General features: G+C 42.6%; 1 long non-coding RNA gene across 1 annotated transcript; it reads left to right on the plus strand.

Moving 5' to 3' along the window:
- The first annotated feature begins 3018 nt into the window (after positions 1–3018).
- On the plus strand, positions 3019–4930 carry LOC125541278 (uncharacterized). The gene is made up of 3 exons (XR_007297479.2): positions 3019–3376; positions 3458–3683; positions 4561–4930. It is a non-coding gene; the product is annotated as an uncharacterized LOC125541278 (long non-coding RNA).
- Positions 4931–21728: the final 16798 nt, after the last annotated feature.

Here is a 21728-nt window from a genome sequence, read left to right on the forward strand (position 1 = left end):
GATTTGGTTTTGCTACCATATGATCTGCTTCTACATTCTGTTCCTGTGTAATCTGATCTGCAATGATTCAGTTTTTGGTTCCATATAGTTAATCCGCTTCCATGCTCTATTCTTGGATAATTCTCTTGCTGTTCTTGTTGTTGTATGTGTTCGCCTTCCAGGGACAACATATATATGCTCAATACACTCTACTTGTTTTCCTGTATAGTTTTCTTACTTGTTTTCCTTTATGCGTTCACTCTTTTTCAGGAGCTCCAAGCCTAATTTTTTTCCTTTATGTTCACTCTTTTACAGGAACTCCAGTCCTAATTTTTCTAAGTGTGAAGCCGTGAAGCCAAGTGCGAAGCAGTGAAGCCGTACTTTGCAAAGAGTTATTTTGGCTATGTAGTAGACTGTAAACTGTAATATTGTAACGGATTGTAAAAGGCTATGTAGTGTTATTTGATGAACTATGTTTGTTCTGTCCTGTTTGAAATAGCAGTTATGTATGTTGAGAAGATATGGAAACTTCACCAGTGGGACCCACTTATGAATATAATCTGAGCAATTTTGAAATTTCTGACATGTGGGACTCATGTATGGCATTATGACTTGTGGGACCCTTCTGACTAGTGGGACCAGCTCCAAAATATAATTATTGAAAATAGAAAATCAATTGATTGTAAGAAGGCCAAGGCCCAAAAACAAAGAAGCTGAAATACTAGGCTCACTACTAGAAATCCCCATATTTCCGACGGTGAAATCTAATAGCCGACGGGCCGTCGGCCTTGACAGTAATAGCCGACGGTGGTGGTAATGGCCAACGGTTTTTGTAAACTCACATGTATGACTGGTAATGACCGACGGTGTATTGCATTTACCGACGGGGAAAACCCAACCGTCGGATATCCAATTTAATGCTCGGCGGTCCATTGAAATATCCGACGGTTATGGATATACCCACGGGGATTACATGTAATACCCGACGGTATAAACTAATGACTGAAGGTCAAAACAAAACTCTCGGCTATGACTGGAAATGGGCGACGGGGGGTAGCAATAACCAACGGTTGATTTTCACCCTCGGTTATATGTTTCACTGAATGACGGCAGTAGACATGCGGAACGACCTATGGTTATATTCCAGATAATTTCTATATAAGTTAATTTCTAACAATTAGGTTCTAGCATCGCTATTGTAAGTTCATTATTATTTTTCATTAATAGGATGGTAAAAAATTGGTCGAAAACAATATAAAAAGGAGTTTTGAAAACGACCTATTTGAAAAATGTGCACTTACAATATATCATGAGGAGAGAGACCGTTAAGACTCAAGAAGAAGTCCCCTACACTGGCTCGGTCCCCTGCTTTCTCCGATGGTGTCACCGACCGAACTAGAGGAGGGAAAATGTGTCGCTCAACAATGTCTTGTATGAACAGTGTCTAGGTCTAGGGTTCGATCATCACACTGTCGCACATGATGTCTTGCCCAAGGGGAGTGTGTTGTTGCCGTGTCTGAGCAATGGCTGGTGGCTCACGGATGCTCGTAGTCCTGATGGTACTGGTTGCTGGATAGCTACTGTGAAGCGTATCATTGCTAGAATCTCCTTCAATAAGCTCGGTTGGTTCACGCTCTACAGGTGTTCCACTCGTTCCCGTTCTTCCTAGATTGTTGCATGGCAAACACAAAGTGGGAAAATGTGGAGTTCTAGATGGGGATAGAGGTCATCCATGGGGGATGCTTTGGTGCGACTATAAAATAGTGTGTTGTTTGGCTTGACCATACCACCACTTCGTGTGGCCCAAGGACGGTCATTCTTCTTCATCCCGACCAAGGAGGTAGAAGGGAGGCATCACTGCTTCTCCAAGGAGCTTACGACATGGAGTCACAGAGGTCTTGCCGTCCCAAATGGGTCGTCCTCGACAATTGTGAGGTTGTGCTTGTACATATCGTGTTTTCCATCATTGTTCTACGAACCTCTTTGTAAAAAGAAGGGACTAGTTAGCTACTTTTTAGTTGTGAGTCCTTCTGTGACTTGGTACCTCCATACTTTTATTAAATACATGTGCATGCTCTAGAAGGACATCGGTCTCCACTTTTTTTATTAAATGCACATGTGTCATGAAGTACTAATTAATATCTTGAATTCTAATAAGCACAAGTTTGGTATACTGAAATAAAAAATGGTACTATGTAAGAAACCTTAGAAAATAAGTAGGAAGTCCTATTTATATAAAATATTTTCCAAAAGAACAAATAGGATCAATATTGTTTTAAAGACGACGCTCTGCGTCGATCGATCGCCGCGATCTCCCAATCGGTTGTCGCCTCCCAACCATAAGTTGAGCCCCCTCCCCCACTTTCCACACCCCCCCCCCCCCACCCTGCGCGCCATTGCCGAAGAAAAAATCTTGTTGTGCCGGCCACTATAAAAAAATTCTCGTTTGCTGCAATATGTGAGGAAAAGGCAGCCATTGCTGAGAATCAAGTGATGTGCGTGCTTCTGAAAAAAGGAGGAGGCCGCCACGGGCGAGATCGACAGACGAATGACTGGGTGAGTTTTCCCAATGGATAAGGAAAAAGGAAGGGCAGTGCATGGGCGCCACCAGCATGTGCATCGCAAGCGAGGCATCCTAGCTCGCTTGCGCCATCAATTCACCGATTTAGATGTTTTTTCTTTTTTAAATGGTATGGCTAAAAAATCACCATGACATCAATAACATGCTAGTTATGCACGGTTGCATGAGATCGGAACACGCTCAGATACATCACGAGCTAAGATGTGCGCCAAGACATTGGTATGTTATTATGGCAAAAATAAGAATATGTGCAAGTTCCAAACGTTAAAATTGAAGTTAGAAGCCTAATAATATAAATATAAAGTTTTGTTTAGATGAATTTGATTCAAAAGAATATACAAATATTATTTTTATGTTCTAAAGTCGGCCACACGAGCGAGCGAAATCGTGACTACTCCCTCCCAGTTTTTTTAGTTGGTCCTCCCAGTTTTCCCCACCTCTCCAGATCGTGCGGTCGACCCTACTCATTTCCCTCCTCCCTCCCAAACCGCTGCCTGGCTCCTGCACGTTTTCCTGTTCCATCCACTATTTCTCACCTCCCTCGCCTCTCTCCAAGGATCTCCCGGCCATTGCCGCACCTAACCAGAGCCGGCGCCTAACTAACCCACCTCTCCCTGAAAGTGTGGCGGAGCTGGCGCAGGCCTACCGTAGATCCGGCGGCCTTGAGCTCCACTGTCACCAACAGCGGCGACAACCGTACGGAGGCCAGACGGGATCTGGTGGCCTCAGAATGGTGAGAACCAGCAGTAGTGTTCGGCCATCAGATCCGGTGGAAGCTCATCTTGGGGCGGCAGCAGAGATAGCCACGCTGATTCGGTCGGTTCCTCTCTTGCAAGTTGCAACTCCAGCCAGTTCCTCTCCTCCTCTCGCTCTCATGTTTTATGTATTCATGTTCAGGTTGCACGAACTATTTGCAGCTCACACGGGAGCCTACCTCGAGTTTGACTAGAGCCAGAGGTGTTGGACTGCGCAAGGTCCGCACCCCCGCATCAACAACCTGGACATCCGTCTCCGGCGTCATGGACGAGCTGCAGCTGGACGACCAGAATCTTGTCTTCCTCTATAATGAACTAGATGATGTCAAATGACTGCCAATGGTGGCCTCATCGCTGGTGCCATCTTGGTAAGGATTTTTTGATGTGCACAGCTGGCGTACATTCACTTGTAGGGGTCTGTGTGAATGTCACTTATGATTTTTGTCCTCTGAACTCAGAAAATATTACTAGAATGTACGGCCATTTTGTTTGCTCAGGTTTGGCATTGTGCATGTGTTCTCCGTACTTAGATTTGTAAGAGCATTCACATTTACGGGCCTTCCTTTTTTAGTCTTGGAGATGCACACTAGGAGATTGCTTGATTTAACTACATATGAAGAAAACTAAACGTTAGGATCAGCTTGCTAAACGTAAATGTCATATCAAACAGAAGTACATTAGCATTTGTGCTGTCTTTTTTAGCCACTGTCAAATTATTTATGAAGCCTGCAACTATTGTACAATATAACATTATCTATGATTTAGTTGCGGGAAATCCTAGACCTGTAGACACATGCGTTGAAACCTACATGGTAATGTCAAATATTTTATATAACATAGTTAAACAGTGCTTTGACTATCAGAAATGTACTTCAAACATCCATACTATAGTAAGGGAGCTTGTGCTTAGGTGCCAGTTTTCATGTGGCACAAGAGTATAGGGTTCCAGTTCACATTATGTATTCCTGCTAGGGATGGCATTTCTTTCATTTACCTCTTTTATTATCTGCTTTTTCATGTGACATCTTGCTCCCATACATTCAATTACTTTGCATGCTAGATATCAATATTTTGCTACTTCAGTTTATATTCGCTTAGTTATGTCAACATTTAGAATAGAAGGATATAAATGTAGTAATGTTCCTTTTTTCTTTCCATGTATTAATTTTGAGATGCTACTCGTCTTACGTGTTTCAACTTTTCCATTCATTTCCTAATTTGACAACTACTCTTACCAATTCTTAGCGAGAGGGAAGCAACATTGGAGGCAGTCCGAACCGTGAGAATGATCACGATGCTAATGAGAACATGGATATCTACGGCAAGAGGAGATGATACATATAGCGATAAACGTTTTGACCCATATAGTGATGAGCATTATGATCACTATAGAGATGATGGTGACGAGTCGAATGTGCTTCATAGTCGTGCAACAAAGTGAAGTTCCGAAATTTATGACAATTTAGGTTATGCAAAATGTTCGGACCATTGTATGGAGTATTTTGTTTGGCGTTATGATCTATGTATTCTGGATGAAAGACATTAGGCTTTTCATGATATATGTGTATGCACTTGGTCACAAGTCTTGGTAAATATAATACATGTTATTTGGTCATGTGTGTTTGTGTATATATTAGAAATGCCAACAATTAAAAATATTCTCATGCTGAATCACACTTTTATGTTATGCAACACCACTTGGTGAAAGCAATTCGTGAGAGGTTAATAATAGCCGGTGACCGGGATTTAGATTGTCGATGATTTCCTAATTTGACGATGTTGTTGAATTCCCGAAGGGGTGTATCCACCATTAGTAATCATATTAACCAACGGCTTGACATTCCTCTTGGTCATTAATTATCCCAATGGGTCAAATAAACCGTTGGCTATTACAAAAAGCGACAGGAAGCAAGCACCGTCGGAAATTAAATAACCGACGGGGGACCTTCGGCTATGAGTTTCGTCATGTAATGTGAGTAGGGTGTTGGCCAAAACATGGTCGACGGCTCGCCGTCGGCTTTATAACCGTTGGCCATGCAATTATCCGACGGTACCGTCGGTTATTAGTGCAATGGCCGACGAAGAATAGCCGACGGGAGATGGCCGACGGTGTACCGTCGGTGATAACTTTACCCGACGGTGAGCTTAAATAATCGAGGGTAATTGCACCCTCGGTTATAATGGGATATCTAGTAGTGGCTTGGCCCAAGTAGCCCACAAGAATTGACAGAAAAATAATAATATAAAAGGCCGAATTGTTGGGCTAGGCCCATGTAGAAAACTGAATTGGACCGGGCTGAATCTTGTGCCACATCAGCTTGCCACGCTGGATGCCTACGTGGACTGGGGAGGTTGCTAGTGACCAAAACAGAACAATAGGCTTATTTTGGTCATAAACGTTTGCGACCATTCCAGAAGAAAGGTCGCTATAGTCAGTTTACGACGGCCAGCTTTTGACCTTATGTTTTTGGTCACAAAAAGGTCACAAATGGAAATTTGTGACCATTCAGTGACCAATAGTGGTGGTCACAAGTTGACATATTTCTTGTAGTGGAGTTACGGGAATACGGGGGAGAAGTATTGGGCCTTATTGGGCCATACGGGAAAGAGAGAGGGGTTGCCTAGGGCAGGCCGCGCGCCCCCCCAAGGCCTAGTCCGAATTGGACTAGGGGGAGGGGCTGTGCCCCCTCCTTCCTTCCCTTCTCCCTTCCCCTTCCTTTTCTCCTACTCCTACTACATGGAAGGACTCCTAGTTGGACTAGGAAAGGGGGAATCCTACTCCCGGTGGGAGTAGGACTCCCCTAGGGCGCGCCATAGAGAGGGCCGGCCCTCCCCTCCTCCACTCCTTTATATACGGGGGCAGGGGGCATCCCATAGACACACAAGTTGATCTTCGTGATCGTTCCTTAGCCGTGTGCGGTGCCCCCCTCCACCATATTCCACCTCGGTCATATCGTAGCGGTGCTTAGGCGAAGCCCTACGACGGTAGAACATCAAGATCGTCACCACGCCTTCGTGCTGACGGAACTCCTCCTCGAAGCTTTGCTGGATCGGAGCCCGGGGATCGTCATCGAGCTGTACGTGTGCCAAGAACTCGGAGGTGCCGGAGTAACGGTGCTTGGATCGGTCGGATCGGGAAGACGTACGACTACTTCCTCTACGTTGTGTCAACGCTTCCGCTTCGGTCTACAAGGGTACGTAGACAACACTCTCCCCTCTCGTTGCTATGCATCACCATGATCTTGCGTGTGCGTAGGAATTTTTTTAAAATTACTACGTTCCCCAACAGTGGCATCCGAGCCTGGTTTTATGCGTTGATGTTATATGCACGAGTAGAACACAAGTGAGTTGTGGGCGATATAAGTCATACTGCTTACCAGCATGTCATACTTTGGTTCGACGGTATTGTTGGATGAAGCGGCCCGGACCGACATTACGCGTACGCTTACGTGAGACTGGTTCTACCGACGTGCTTTGCACACAGGTGGCTGGCGGGTGTCAGTTTCCCCAACTTTAGTTGAACTGAGTGTGGCTACGCCAGGTCCTTGCGAAGGTTAAAACAACATCAACTTGACAAACTATCGTTGTGGTTTTGATGCGTAGGTGAGATTGGTTCTTGCTTAAGCCCGTAGCAGCCACGTAAAACTTGCAACAAACAAAGTAGAGGACGTCTAACTTGTTTTTGCAGGGCATGTTGTGATGTGATATGGTCAAGGCATGATGCTAAATTTTATTGTATGAGATGATCATGTGTTGTAACCAAGTTATCGGCAACTGGCAGGAGCCATATGGTTGTCGCTTTATTGTATGCAATGCAATCGCCCTGCAAATGCTTTACTTTATCACTAAGCGGTAGCGATAGTCGTAGAAGCATAAGATTGGCGAGACAACAACAATGCTACGATGGAGATCAAGGTGTCGCGCCGGTGACGATGGTGATCATGACGATGCTTCGGAGATGGAGATCACAAGCACAAGATGATGATGGCCATATCATATCACTTATATTGATTGCATGTGATGTTTATCTTTTATGCATCTTATCTTGCTTTGATTGACGTTAGCATTATAAGATGATCTCTCACTAAATTTCAAGATAAAAGTGTTCTCCCTGAGTATGCACCGTTGCCAAAGTTCGTCGTGCCCAGACACCACGTGATGATCGGGTGTGATAAGCTCTACGTCCATCTACAACGGGTGCAAGCTAGTTTTGCACACGCAGAATACTCAGGTTAAACTTGACGAGCCTAGCATATGCAGATATGGCCTCGGAACACTGAGACCGAAAGGTCGAGCGTGAATCATATAGTAGATATGATCAACATAGTGATGTTCACCATTGAAAACTACTCCATTTCACGTGATGATCAGTTATGGTTTAGTTGATTTGGATCACGTGATCACTTAGAGGATTAGAGGGATGTCTATCTAAGTGGGAGTTCTTAAGTAATATGATTAAATTGAACTTTAATTTATCATGAACTTAGTCCTGGTAGTATTAGCATATCTATGTTGTAGATCAATAGCTCGTGTTTTGCTCCCTGTTTATATTTTGATATGTTCCTAGAGAAAACTATGTTGAAAAATGATTAGTAGCAATGATGCGGATTGGACCCGTGATCTGAGGTTTATCCTCGTTGCTGCACAGAAGAATTATTTCCTTGATGCACCGCTAGGTGACAGACCTATTGCAGGAGCAGATGCAGACGTTATGAACGTTTGGCTAGCTTAATATGATGACTACTTGATAGTTTAGTGCACCATGCTTAACAGCTTAGAATCGGGACTTCAAAGACGTTTTGAACGTCATGGACCATATGAGATGTTCCAGGAGTTGAAGTTAATATTTCAAGCAAATATCCGAGTTGAGAGATATGAAGTCTCCAACAAGTTCTATAGCTAAAAGATGGAGGAGAATCGCTCAACTAGTGAGCATGTGCTCAGATTGTCTGGGTACTACAATCGCTTGAATCAAGTGGGAGTTAATCTTCCAGATAAGATAGTGATTGACAGAATTCTCTAGTCACCATCACCAAGTTAGTAGAACTTTGTGATGAACTACAATATGCAAGGGATAACGGAAACGATTCCCAAGCTCTTCGTGATGCTGAAATTGACGAAGGTAGAAATCGAGAAAAACATCAAATGTTGGTGGTTAACAAGATCACTAGTTTCAAGAAAAGGGCAAAGGGAAGAAGGGGAACTTCAAGAAGAACTGCAAGCAAGTTGCTACTCAAATGAAGAAGCCCAAGTCTGGACCTAAGCCTGAGACTAAGTGCTTCTACTGCAAAGGGACTGGTCACTGGAAGCGGAACTACCCCAAGTATTTGGCGGATAAGAAGGATGGCAAAGTGAACAAAGGTATATTTGATATACATGTTATTGATGTGTACTTTACTAGTGTTTATAGCAACCCCTCAGTATTTGATACTGGTTCAGTTGCTAAAGAGTAGTAACTCGAAACGGGAGTTGCAAAATAAACAGAGACTAGTTAAGGGTGAAGTGACGATGTGTGTTGGAAGTGGTTCCAAGATTGATATGATCATCATCGCACACTCCCTATACTTTCGGGATTAGTGTTGAACCTAAATAAATGTTATTTGGTGTTTGTGTTGAGCATGAATATGATTTGATCATGTTTATTGCAATACGGTTATTCATTTAAGTTAGAGAATAATTGTTGTTCTGTTTACATGTATAAAACCTTCTATGGTTATACACCCAATGAAAATGGTTCATTGGATCTCGATCGTTGTGATACACATATTCATAATATTGAAGCCAAAAGATGCAAAGTTAATAATGATAGTGCAACTTATTTGTGGCACTGCCGTTTAGGTCATATTGGTGTAAAGTGCATGAAGAAACTCCATGCTGATGGACTTTTGGAATCACTTGATGCTTGCGAACGATGCCTCTTGGGCAAGATGACTAAAACGCCGTTCTCCGGAACAATGGAGCAAGCAACAGATTTGTTGGAAATCATACATACTGATGTATGTGGTCCGATGAATATTGAAGCTTGCAGCGGGTATCATTATTTCTGACCTTCACATATGATTTGAGCAGATATGGGTATATCTACTTGATGAAACATAAGTCTGAAACATTTGAAAAGTTCAAAGAATTTCAGAGTGAAGTGGAAAATCATCGTGACAAGAAAATAAAGTTTCTACGATCTGATCGCGGAGACAAATATTTGAGTTACGAGTTTGGTCTTCAATTAAAACAATGTGGAATAGTTTCACAAATTCATGCCACCTGGAACACCACAGCATAATGGTGTGTCCGAACGTCATAACCGTACTTTATTGGATATAGTGCAATCTATGATGTTTCTTACAGATTTACCACTATCGTTTTGGGGTTATGCATTAAAGATAGTTGCTTTCACGTTAAAAAGGGCACCATCTAAGTCCGTTGAGACGACACAATCTGAACTGTGGTTTGGCAAGAAACCAAAATTGTCGTTTCTTAAAGTTTGGGGTTGTGATGCTTATATGAAAAAGTTTCATCTTGATAAGCTCAAACCCAAATCGGAGAAATACGTCTTCATAGGATACCCAAAAAGAGACTATTGGGTACACCTTCTATCACAGATCCGAAGGCAAGATCTTTATTGCTGAGAATGGATCCTTTCTAGAGAAGGAGTTTCTCTCGAAAGAAGTGAGTGGGAGGAAAGTAGAACTTGATGAGGTAACTGTACCTGCTCCCTTATTGGAAAGTAGTTCATCACAGAAATCTGTTCCTGTGACTACTACACCAATTAGTGAGGAAGCTAATGATGATGATCATGTAACTTCAGATCAAGTTACTACCGAACCTCGTAGGTAAACCAGAGTGAGATCCGCACCAGAGTGGTACGGTAATGATGTTCTGGAGGTCATGTTACTTGACCATGACGAACCTACGAACTATGAGGAAGCGATGATGAGCCCAGATTCCGCGGAATGGCTTAAAGCCATGAAATCTGAGATGGGATCCATGTATGAGAACAAAGTGTGGACTTTGGTTGACTTGCCCGATGATCGGCAAGCAATTAAGAATAAATGGATCTTCAAGAGGAAGACGGACGATGATAGTAGTGTTACTATCTACAAAGCTAGAATTGTCGCAAAAGGTTTTCGACAAGTTCAAAGTGTTGACTACGATGAGAGTTTCTCACTCGTATCTATGCTTAAGTCTGTCCGAATCATATTAGCAATTGCCGCATTTTATGAAATCTGGCAAATGGATAAACGAAACTGCATTCCTTAATGAATTTATTAAAGAAGAGTTGTATATGATGCAACTAGAAGGTTTTGTCAATCCTAAAGGTGCTAACAAAATACGCAAGCTCCAGCGATCCATCTATGGACTGGTGCAAGCATCTCAGAGTTGGAATATACGCTTTGATAAGTTGATCAAAGCATATAGTTTTATACAGACTTGCGGTGAAGCTTGTATTTACAAGAAAGTGAGTGGGAGCACTACAGCATTTCTGATAAGTATATGTGAATGACATATTGTTGATCGGAAATAATGTAGAATTATTCTGCAAAGCATAAAGGAGTATTTTGAAAGAAGTTTTTCAAAGAAAGACCTCGGTGAAGCTGCTTACATATTAAGCATCAAGATCTATAGAGATAGATCAAGACGCTTGATAAGTTTTTTCAATGAGTACATACCTTGACAATATTTTGAAGTAAGTTCAAAATGGAATAGTCAAAGAAAGAGTTCTTGGCTGTGTTACAAGGTGTGAAATTGAGTAAGACTCAAAGCCCGACCACGGCAGAAGATAGAAAGAGAACGAAAGTCATTCCCTATGCCTCAGCCATAGGTTCTATAAAGTATTCCATGCTGTATACCAGATCTATTGTATACCCTACACTGTGTTAAGCAAGGGAGTGCAATAGTGATCTAAGAGTAGATCACTGGACAGCGGTCAAAATTATCCTTAGTAGAATAAGGATATGTTTCTCAATTATGGAGGTGACAAAAAGATTCATCGTAAAGGGTTACGTCGATGCAAACTTTGACACTGATCCAGATGGTTTTAAATCTCAATCTGGATGCATATTGAAAGTGGGAGCAATTAGCTAGAGTAGCTCCGTGCAGAGCATTGTTGACATAGATATATGCAAAATACTTACGGATCTGAATTTAACAGACCCGTTGACTAAAATTATCTCACAAGCAAAACATGATCACACCTTAGTACTCTTTGGGTGTTAATCACATAGCGATGTGAACTAGATTACTGACTCTAGTAAACCCTTTGGGTGTTGGTCACATGATGATGTGAACTATGGGTGTTAATCACATGATGATGTGAACTATTAATGTTAAATCACATGGCGATGTGATCTTCGTAGAATATGTAGGAGCCAATATGGGCATCCAGGTCCCGCTATTGGTTATTGACCGGAGACGTGTCTCGGTCATGTCTACATTGTTCTCGAACCGTAGGGTCCGCACGCTTAAGGTTTCGATGATAGTTATATTATGAGTTTATGATTTTTGATGTACCGAAGGAGTTCGGAGTCCCGGATGAGATCGGGGACATGACGAGGAGTCTCGAAATGGTCAAGACGTAAAGATCGATATATTGGACGACTATATTCGGACATCGGAAAGGTTCCGAGTGGTTCGGGTATTTTTCGAAGTACCGGGGAGTTACGGGAATACGGGGGAGAAGTATTGGGCCTTATTGGGCCATACGGGAAAGAGAGAGGGGCTGCCTAGGGCAGGCCGCGCGCCCCCCCAAGGCCTAGTCCGAATTGGACTAGGGGGAGGGGCTGCGCCCCCTCCTTCCTTCCCTTCTCCCTTCCCCTTCCTTCTCTCCTACTCCTACTACATGGAAGGACTCCTAGTTGGACTAGGAAAGGGGGAATCCTACTCCCGGTGAGAGTAGGACTCCCCTAGGGCGCGCCATAGAGAGGGCCGGCCCTCCCCTCCTCCACTCCTTTATATACGGGGGCAGGGGGCACCACATAGACACACAAGTTGATCTTCGTGATCGTTCCTTAGCCGTGTGCGGTGCCCCCCTCCACCATATTCCATTTCGGTCATATCGTAGCGGTGCTTAGGCGAAGCCCTGCGACAGTAGAACATCAAGATCGTCACCACGCCGTCGTGCTGACGGAACTCCTCCCCGAAGCTTTGCTGGATCGGATCCCGGGGATCGTCATCGAGCTGTACGTGTGCCAAGAACTCGGAGGTGCCAGAGTAACGGTGCTTGGATCGGTCGGATCGGGAAGACGTACGACTACTTCCTCTACGTTGTGTCAACGCTTCCGCTTCGGTCTACGAGGGTACGTAGACAACACTCTCCCCTCTCGTTGCTATGCATCACCATGATCTTGCGTGTGTGTAGGAAACTTTTTGAAATTACTACGTTCCCCAACACGAAGAAGATATGTTTAAGACTGCTTTTCGATGCCCTGGTTTTGTTGGTTTATTTGAGTGGACTGTTATGACTTTTGGATTGAAGAATGCCGGAGCTACATACCAGCGTGCTATGAATATGATTTTTCATGATCTTCTAGGCATCGTATTAGAAATATATATTGATGATGTAGTTCTTAAATCGGATGGGTTTGATCATCATTTAGCCGATTTGCGATTAGCTTTTGAAAGAATGCGTCGATATGGGCTGAAAATGAATCCACTCAAATGTGCTTTCGGTGTATCGGCTGGTAAGTTCTTAGGTTTTATAATTCATGAGCATGGCATAGAGATTGATCCTAAGAAGGTAGAGGCAATCAGAAAATTGGAGGAGCCCACATGTAAAAGGGATGTGCAGAAATTGTTAGGAAAAATTAATTACTTGAGACTATTCATATCTAACCTTGCAGGAAAAATTGAATTGTTTGTTCCTTTACTTCGGTTAAAACATGAAGCCGAATTCACTTGGGGGGCAGAACAGCGAGAGGCTTTTAATAATATAAAACGGTATTTGTCAAGTCCTCCGGTGCTTCGAGCACCCAAGTCTGGTGTGCCGTTCAGGTTATACATTGCCGCACAAGACAAGGTGATCGGCACGGTTTTAGCACAAGAGAACGGCGGGAAGGAGTACATCATTGCATACTTGAGCCGCCGCTTGCTTGACGCTGAGAGTCGGTACGTGTTTATTGAAAAATTATGTTTATATTTATATTATGCATGTACAAAATTTCGGCCATATTTACTTTATAGTACATGTGTAGTAGCTTGCCAAGCCGACGTAATTAAATATATGCTGCAGCAGCCGATTCTTAGTGGTATGGTTGGAAAATGGGCTTATGCACTAATAGAATATGACTTGGCATATGAATCATTGCGTGCTATGAAAGGTCAAGTCATCGCTGATTTTATTGTTGATCATAGGATTAAGGATGAAGAAGCTATTAATTATGTTAGTGTGTGCCCGTGGAAGTTTTATTTTGATGGATCGATTTGTAGGGAGGGACAAGGCATCTGTAATGTTTTAATTTCACCAAACAATGTTGTTTATGAAACATCGGTCCATTTGGAATATCCTTGTACAAATAACCAAGTTGAATATGAAGCTTTGTTGTTTGGTTTACAAAATTTAGTAGATATGGGTGTAAAGGATATAGAGGCTTTTGGAGATTCACTTCTGGTAGTCTGGCAAATTGGTGGTGAATTTCAATGTTTTGATGGATTATTAAACAGCTATTTAGACCGATGTTTAGATATAATTAAGTCTCTGAATACTTTCACTATCAGTCATATACCTAGGGAAGAGAATTCTAGAGCCAATTGCTTAGCGCAGCAAGCATCCGGATACCAAATCAGTAGGGGGAAGTTTTTCATATTAGAGAAACCGATGCTAGATGTTGTTAGTAGTAATGCTGATCTGTTGGCTATTAATTTGCTAAAAGATGCAGCAGGTCCTTGTTCAATCCAGCAGCAAATAGTACATGGCAAAGAAGATTTGGTGCAGGAGTCACAAATAACTGAATCAACAGCTAATTTAGAACCAGGTGATTGGAGAATTCCTCTGATTAATCATCTAAAGGATCCTGGGCAAACAAGAGATAGAAAAATTCGGTGACAAGCTTTAAAATATACTTTGGTAGATAGTGAGTTGTACCGCCGAACGATAGATGGATTACTTTTAAAGTGCTTAGGTCCTGATCAATCAAGAGTAGCTATGGGTGAAGTACATGAAGGGCTATGCGGAACACATCAGTTGGCTCATAAGATGCAATGGTTATTGAAAAGAGCAGGTTTTTATTGGCCGACGATGTTAGGGGACTGTTTTCGCTATTATAAAGGGTGTGAAGAATGCCAAAATTTTGGAAATGTTCAATTGGCACCTACAACTATGATGCATCCCATTATTAAGCCATGGCCGTTTAGAGGATGGGATTTAGATTTTATTGGTCAAATATATCCTGCTTCATCTAAAGGTCATCGCTTCGTCCTAGTAGCCACAGATTATTTTACCAAATGGACTAAAGCAATTCCTTTAAGAAATATGACCCATAAGGAAGTGATTAATTTTGTTTTGGAGCATATTATTCACAGATTCGGTATTCCTCAAACTTTGACTACTGATCAAGGTTCTTCTTTTATATCTCATCAATTTCGTGAGTTTGCCGAATCTTTTAGAATTAAATTGTTAAATTCGTCTCCTTATTATGCTCAAGCTAACGGACAGGCCGAATCTAGCAATAAAACTTTAATTAAACTTATAAAGAAGAAAATTAAGGAGCATCCAAGAAAGTGGCATGAAGTGCTTTCGGAGGCTTTATGGGCTCATCGGATATCTAAGCATGGAGCAACTCAAGTGACACCATATGAGTTAGTGTATGGACAGGAAGCAGTGTTACCTTTAGAGGTTAATTTGCAAGCTCTTAGAGTGGCCAGACAAAATGATTTGTCGGCTGTAGACTATAATAATTTGATGCTGGATAGAATTGATGATGTTCCAGAAGAAAGATTAAGAGCCTTACAAGAAATTGAAAAAGAAAAGTTAAGAGTAGCTAAGGCTTATAACAAAAGGATGAGGGAAAAATCGTTTCAAATAGGAGACTTGGTGTGGAAAACGATTTTGCCTATTGGAACTAGGAACAATAAATTCGGCAAGTGGTCACCGAGTTGGGAAGGTCCGTATAAGGTTGTAGAGATTGTTCCTGGAAATTCATATGTTGTACAATATTTGCAGGGGGAAAAGTTGCCCAAAGCTCTCAATGGCAAATATTTGAAGAAGTACTATCCTAGCATGTGGCAAAAAGCTTGATGGCACTATATGGCCGTATGATTTCAGATATCGCCCTAAGCAAACTTTGGCTGATGTGTTATTTAGACATCGCCCTAAGCAGTTGATATGGCCGGTGAAGCAGTTGACATCGTCCGAAGACATTGCCATGGTGTTTTTGGTAAATAAAATTACACCAAAAATAGGGGGGCATGTGTTAATAGTCTAATTTGGATCTGGCTTGAGGGGTTGCACAGATTATTTAGTTTTGGTGGTCAAGCTAATGGTTTGAGAATTCACACATGATTGCAAGTATAGAGGCTAGGTGCAGCAGGCTGGATGGAACAGAACTGTGTGTTAGAGCTCACACATGGAGAGAAAGAAGGAAAGAGGCCTGGTTTGGAAAACTGAAGATGGAAAAGATTTTGCATAATCAGCTATTCTGCCAAAACAGAGCTAATATGGAAAGTCTACTAGTATTGAGCCCAGGCTGATGCTTTTACAGAAAGATTAGGAAAAGCCTTTTGGCTTATGTGCCAAGGAAACAGCACGTCAGGAGTCCTACTCCAATTTGCCAAAGGCCAGGCATACCCTTATATATGTGGGTACATGGCCGATTGAAAAATCAATCGATCCTTTCACAACCTTACGTTACTTTTTCTCCTACGCTCTTTACTTTCCAGCACCTAGCTCGTAGCTTCTGCCCAGCCCTAGCAAACCTAGGGTTTGGCTCATCTTTGCCATTTTGCATTGAAAAACGGTTGGTTTACCTCCATGAAAGCGAGGAATCAGTGCTGCTGCGTGGATCAATTTCCCGGAGCAACACAAATGGTTCATAATCAAGTGATTCCAAAAGTCCATCTGCATGGAGTTTCTTCATGCGCTTTACACCAATATGACCTAAACGGCAGTGCCACAAATATGTTGCACTATCATTATCATTTGCATCTTTTGGCATCAATAATATATGAATATGTGTATCACTATGATCGAGATTCAATAAACCATTTTGGGTGTATGACCATAGAAGGTTTTATTCATGTAAACAGAACAACAATTATTCTCTAACTTGAATGAATAATCGTATTGCAATAAACATGATTCAATCATATTCATGCTCAACGCAAACACCAAAAAACATTTATTTAGGTTCAACACTAATCCCGAAGGTAGAGCGAGTGTGCAACAGTGATCGTATCGACCTTGGAATCACTTCCAACACACATTGTCACCTCGCCCTTAACTAGTCTTTGTTCATTCTGCAACTCCTGTTTTGAGTTACTAATCTTAGCAACTGAACCGGTATCAAATACCCAGGGGTTACTACAAACACTAGTAAGGTACACATTAATAACATGTACATCAAATATACCTCTGTTCACTTTTCCATCCTTCTTATCCGCCAAATATTTGGGGTAGTTCTGCTTCTAGTGACCATTCCCTTTGTAGTAGAAGCACTCAGTTTTAGGCTTAGGTCCAGCTTTGGGCTTCTTCACGGGAGCGACAAATTGCTTGCCATTCTTCTTGAAGTTCCCTTTCTTTCCATTGCCCTTTTTCTTGAAACTAGTGGTATTGTTAATCATCAACACTTGATGCTCTTTCTTGATTTCTACCTTCACCGATTTCAGTATCGCGAAGAGCTTGGGAATCATTTTTTTCATCCCTTGCATATTATAGTTCATCACAAAGTTCTAGTAGCTTGGTGATAGTGACTAGAGAATTTTGTCAATCACTATTTTATCTGGAAGATTAACTTCCACTTGATTCAAGCGATTATAGTACCCAGACATTCTGAGCACATGCTCACTAGTTGAGCTATTCTCCTCCATCTTGTAGGCAAAGTACTTGTCAAAGGTCTCATACCTCTCGACACGGGCATGAGTCTGAAATACCAATTTCAGCTCTTGGAACATCTCATATGCTCCGTGGCATTTCAAAACAAAATTTTGAAGTCCCGGTTCTAAGCCGTAAAGCATGGTGCACTAAGCTATCAAGTAGTCATCATTATAAGCTTGCCAAACATTCATAACGTCTGCATCTGCTCCTGCAATAGGTCTGTCACATAGCAGTGCATCAAGGACATAATTCTTATGTGCAGCAATGAGGATAATCCTCAGATCACGGACCAAGTCCGCATCATTGCTACTATCATCTTTCAACTTATTTTTCTCTAGGAACATATAAAAAATAAACGGGGAGCTATATCGCAAGCTATTGATCTATGACACAATTTGCAAATACTATCAGGACTAAGTTCATGATAAATTAAGTTCAATTAATCAGATTACTTAAGAACCCCCACTTAAATAGACATCCCTCAAGTCATCTAAGTGATACGTGATCCGAATCAACTAACCCATGTCCGATCATCACGTAAGATGGACTAGTAGAAAAAGGGTCAAACGTGAAGCACATTAGTGCCGGTTTGTATTTGAGCCGGCACTAATGTATACATTACTGCCGGTTCCAACGGCTAGCCGGGCCGCTTTCATTAGTACCGGTTCGTGGCGAACCTTTAGCACCAGTTCGTGCCACGAACCGGTACTAATGAGAGTGGTGGCAGGATGTTGTCAGAATGGGGCCCCTCCAGCCCCTTTAGTACCGGTTCTTGGCACGAACCGGTACTAAAGGTCGTCCTACATAGACCCTTCGTCCACCCGAGCTCGCTCTGTTCTTCCCCTTTCCCCTCTCCTCTCTGTTCTTCCCCTCTTCCTCTCAAGCTCATCACACATTTTGCCCAAAATTTGTCAAGATTTGAAGGCCCCCATCCATTCAAATGATCACAAAGGTTAGCAACTTTGTCCTTTCATCTCTCATTGCTAGATTAGCTCTTGCAATGCTTTCTATAGTGATTAATTTGTGAGTTTAGTAATTTGGGAGGATATATATATATATATGTGTGCTAGTATTTTATTTATATGCAATTTGAGGTCAAAAATAACACTTAGTTTTCATATGTAGGTGTGGTTTACTTAGTGCCTTCTAAATCTCCATCGTAGCCACCGTCGATCGCCCGCACCGTCCCGTCGCCGGCACCACCTTGTGGTGAGCCTCTTGTTCATGAAATTTTATATAAAAATTGATGTTTGTGTGATTTGGATATATAGTTACTCGTATAATTATCTTACCCGTACGTTGTTTGTTATACATATAGTGCCATGGTTTTTATATCTGTCCCCTTCGGCCCTAGTCCTTGTTATGATTCGGATGTGGTATGTATATTCTCTTTTAAAACTAGTTGCATTTTGTGTTTATGACAAATTATGCCCATCAAGTTGACATAGAAATTTTTTCTAGGAGGTATGTGAACTAGAAATTCCAACCGACCCTATTGCCGAGAGGTTAAATTTAGTTGAAAGAGAAAACGAGTACTTGAAAGAAAAGTTGAAAAGAATTGAGGGGGAGAAGATGGAATTGGAGTTGCATGTTGCCGATGTCGTCGATGATCACAAGATCAAGATGGAGAAAATGCGCTTGAAGATTAGAAAGATTAGAAAATATGCCATCAATAGTGAGGCTTGGTATCATTATGCTGTTGGATCCATTGTTACCTTAGTTGCGATCTTGATCGTATTTGTTGTTGCATTTAAATGCTTTAGCTAGAGAGTTATTTGTTTGTTGCATTTAAGTGTTGTATGAACTTTATGTATGAATTTGTATTAATTTGGTCTATTCGGTGTTGTGTAATGAAGATGAGCCGGCAATGGATGTACGATGACCGATGCTCTCCCCAGTTCGTTGAGGGTGTGCATACTTTTCTGCTTGCGGCTGAGGCAAACAAGCGGGCGGATGGTTTTATGCCTTGTCCATGTGCTCGCTGTAAGAATGGTAACAATTACTCTACATCAAGAACCATTCACGTCCACCTGTTTAAGTCCGGTTTCATGCCCCATTATAATGTTTGGACCAAGCATGGAGAAAGAGGGGTTATGATGGAAGACAATGAAGAAGAGGACGACGACAGCTATCCTGGCCATGGGTTCCCTGAATACGATGATACAACAATGGGGGAAGAAGCTGAGCCGGTAATGCGGGAAGAGGCTGAAGAAGAGGCATCAGATGAGCCCGTTGATGATCTAGGTCGGGCCATTGCCGATGCAAAGAGAAACTGCGCAAGTGATTTGGAGAAGAAGTTGCAGCGCATGTTAGAGGATCACAAAAAATTGTTGTACCCGAATTGCGTAGGTGACAAGAAAAAGCTGGGCACCACACTGGAATTGCTGCAATGGAAGGCAGAGAATGGTGTATCTGACAAGGGATTTGGAAAGTTGTTGGTAATGATAAACGATATGCTTCCAAAGGACAACGAATTGCCCGAGAGTACGTACGAAGCAAAGAAGGCTGTCTGCCCTCTAGGGTTAGAGGTGCAGAAGATACATGCATGCCCTAATGATTGCATCCTCTACCGCGGTGAGTACGAGGATTTGAACGCTTGCCCGGTATGTGGTGCATTGCGCTATAAGATCAGCCGCGATGACCCTGGTGATGTCGAGGGCCGGCGCCCCAGGAAGAAGATTCCTGCCAAGGTGATGTGGTATGCTCCTATAATACCACGGTTGAAACGTTTGTTCCAAAACAAAGAGCATGCCAAGGCGATGCGATGGCACAGAGAAGACTGTAAGAAAGACGGAAAGTTGAGAGTACCCGCTGACGGGTCGTAGTGGAGAAAAATTGAAAGGAAGTACGGGAAGGAGTTTGCAGATGACGGAAGGAGCGTATGGTTTGGTCTAAGCGCAGATGGCATTAATCCTTTTGGGGAGCAGAGCAGCAACCATAGCACGTGGCCTGTGACTCTATGTTTGTATAATCTTCCTCCTTGGTTGTGCAGGAAGCGGAAGTTCATTATGATGCCAGTGCTCATCCAAGGCCCTAAGCAACCCGGCAACGACATTGATGTGTACCTAAGGCCATTAGTTGAAGAACTCTTACAAATGTGGAATGGAACAGGTGTACGTGCGTGGGATGAGCACATGGGGGAAGAATTTGACCTAAAGGCGTTGCTGTTCGTGACCATCAATGATTGGCCTGCTCTCAGTAACCTTTCAGGACAGACAAACAAGGGATACCGCGCATGCACGCACTGTTTGGACGATACCGACAATATATATTTGGCTAATAAGAATGTGTACCTGGGACATCGTCGATTTCTTCCGAGCAGGCATCCCGTAAGAAAGAAAGGCAAGCATTTCAAAGGTGAGGCGGATCACCGGACGAAGCCTCGCCACCGTACTGGTGCTGATGTACATGATATGGTCAAGGATTTGAAGGTGGTCTTTGGAAAGGGTCCTGGTGGACAACCTGTTCCGAATGACGCTGACGGACACGCACCCATGTGGAAGAAGAAATCTATATTTTGGGACCTGACCTATTGGAAAGACCTCGAGGTCCGCTCCGCAATCGACGTGATGCACGTGATGAAGAATCTTTGTGTGACCCTGCTTGGCTTCTTAGGCGTGTATGGGAAGACAAAAGATACACCTGAGGCACGGGAGGACCAGCAACGTATGCACGGAAAAGACGGCATACATCAGGGTCATGCAAGCTATGCTCTTACCAAAGAAGAGAGGAAATCTTCTTTGAATGCCTGCTCAGTATTAAGGTATCGTCTGGCTTCTCGTCGAATATAAAAGGAATAATAAACATGGCAGAGAAAAAGTTCCAGAACCTAAAGTCTCATGACTGCCACGTGATTATGACGCAACTGCTTCCGGTTGCATTGAGGGGGCTTCTACCGGAAAACGTTCGATTAGCCATTGTGAAGCTATGTGCATTTCTCAATGCAATCTCTCAGAAGGTAATCGATCCAGAAATCATACCAAGGTTACAGAATGATTTGGTGCAATGTCTTGTCAGTTTCGAGTTGGTGTTCCCACCATCCTTCTTCAACATCATGGCGCACGTCCTAGTTCACCTATGCGAAGAGATTAACGTTTTGGGTCCTGTATTTCTACACAATATGTTCCCCTTTGAGAGGTTCATGGGAGTCTTAAAGAAATATGTTCATAACCGTGCTAGGCCAGAAGGAAGCATCTCCAAGGGCCGTCAAAATGAGGAGGTCATTGAGTTTTGTATTGACTTTATTCCTGACCTTAAGCCGATTGGTGTTCCTGAATTGCGGCATAAGGGCAGACTGGATGGAAAAGGCACGCTAGGAGGGGAACAAATAATATGTATGGACGGACATTCTCTCACTGAAGCACACTACACAGTTCTACAGAATTCCGCC

The sequence above is a fragment of the Triticum urartu genome, chromosome 2A, assembly GCF_056163025.1.
Source record: "Triticum urartu cultivar PI428250 chromosome 2A, HENAU_Tu73, whole genome shotgun sequence".
NCBI lineage: Eukaryota > Viridiplantae > Streptophyta > Magnoliopsida > Poales > Poaceae > Triticum > Triticum urartu.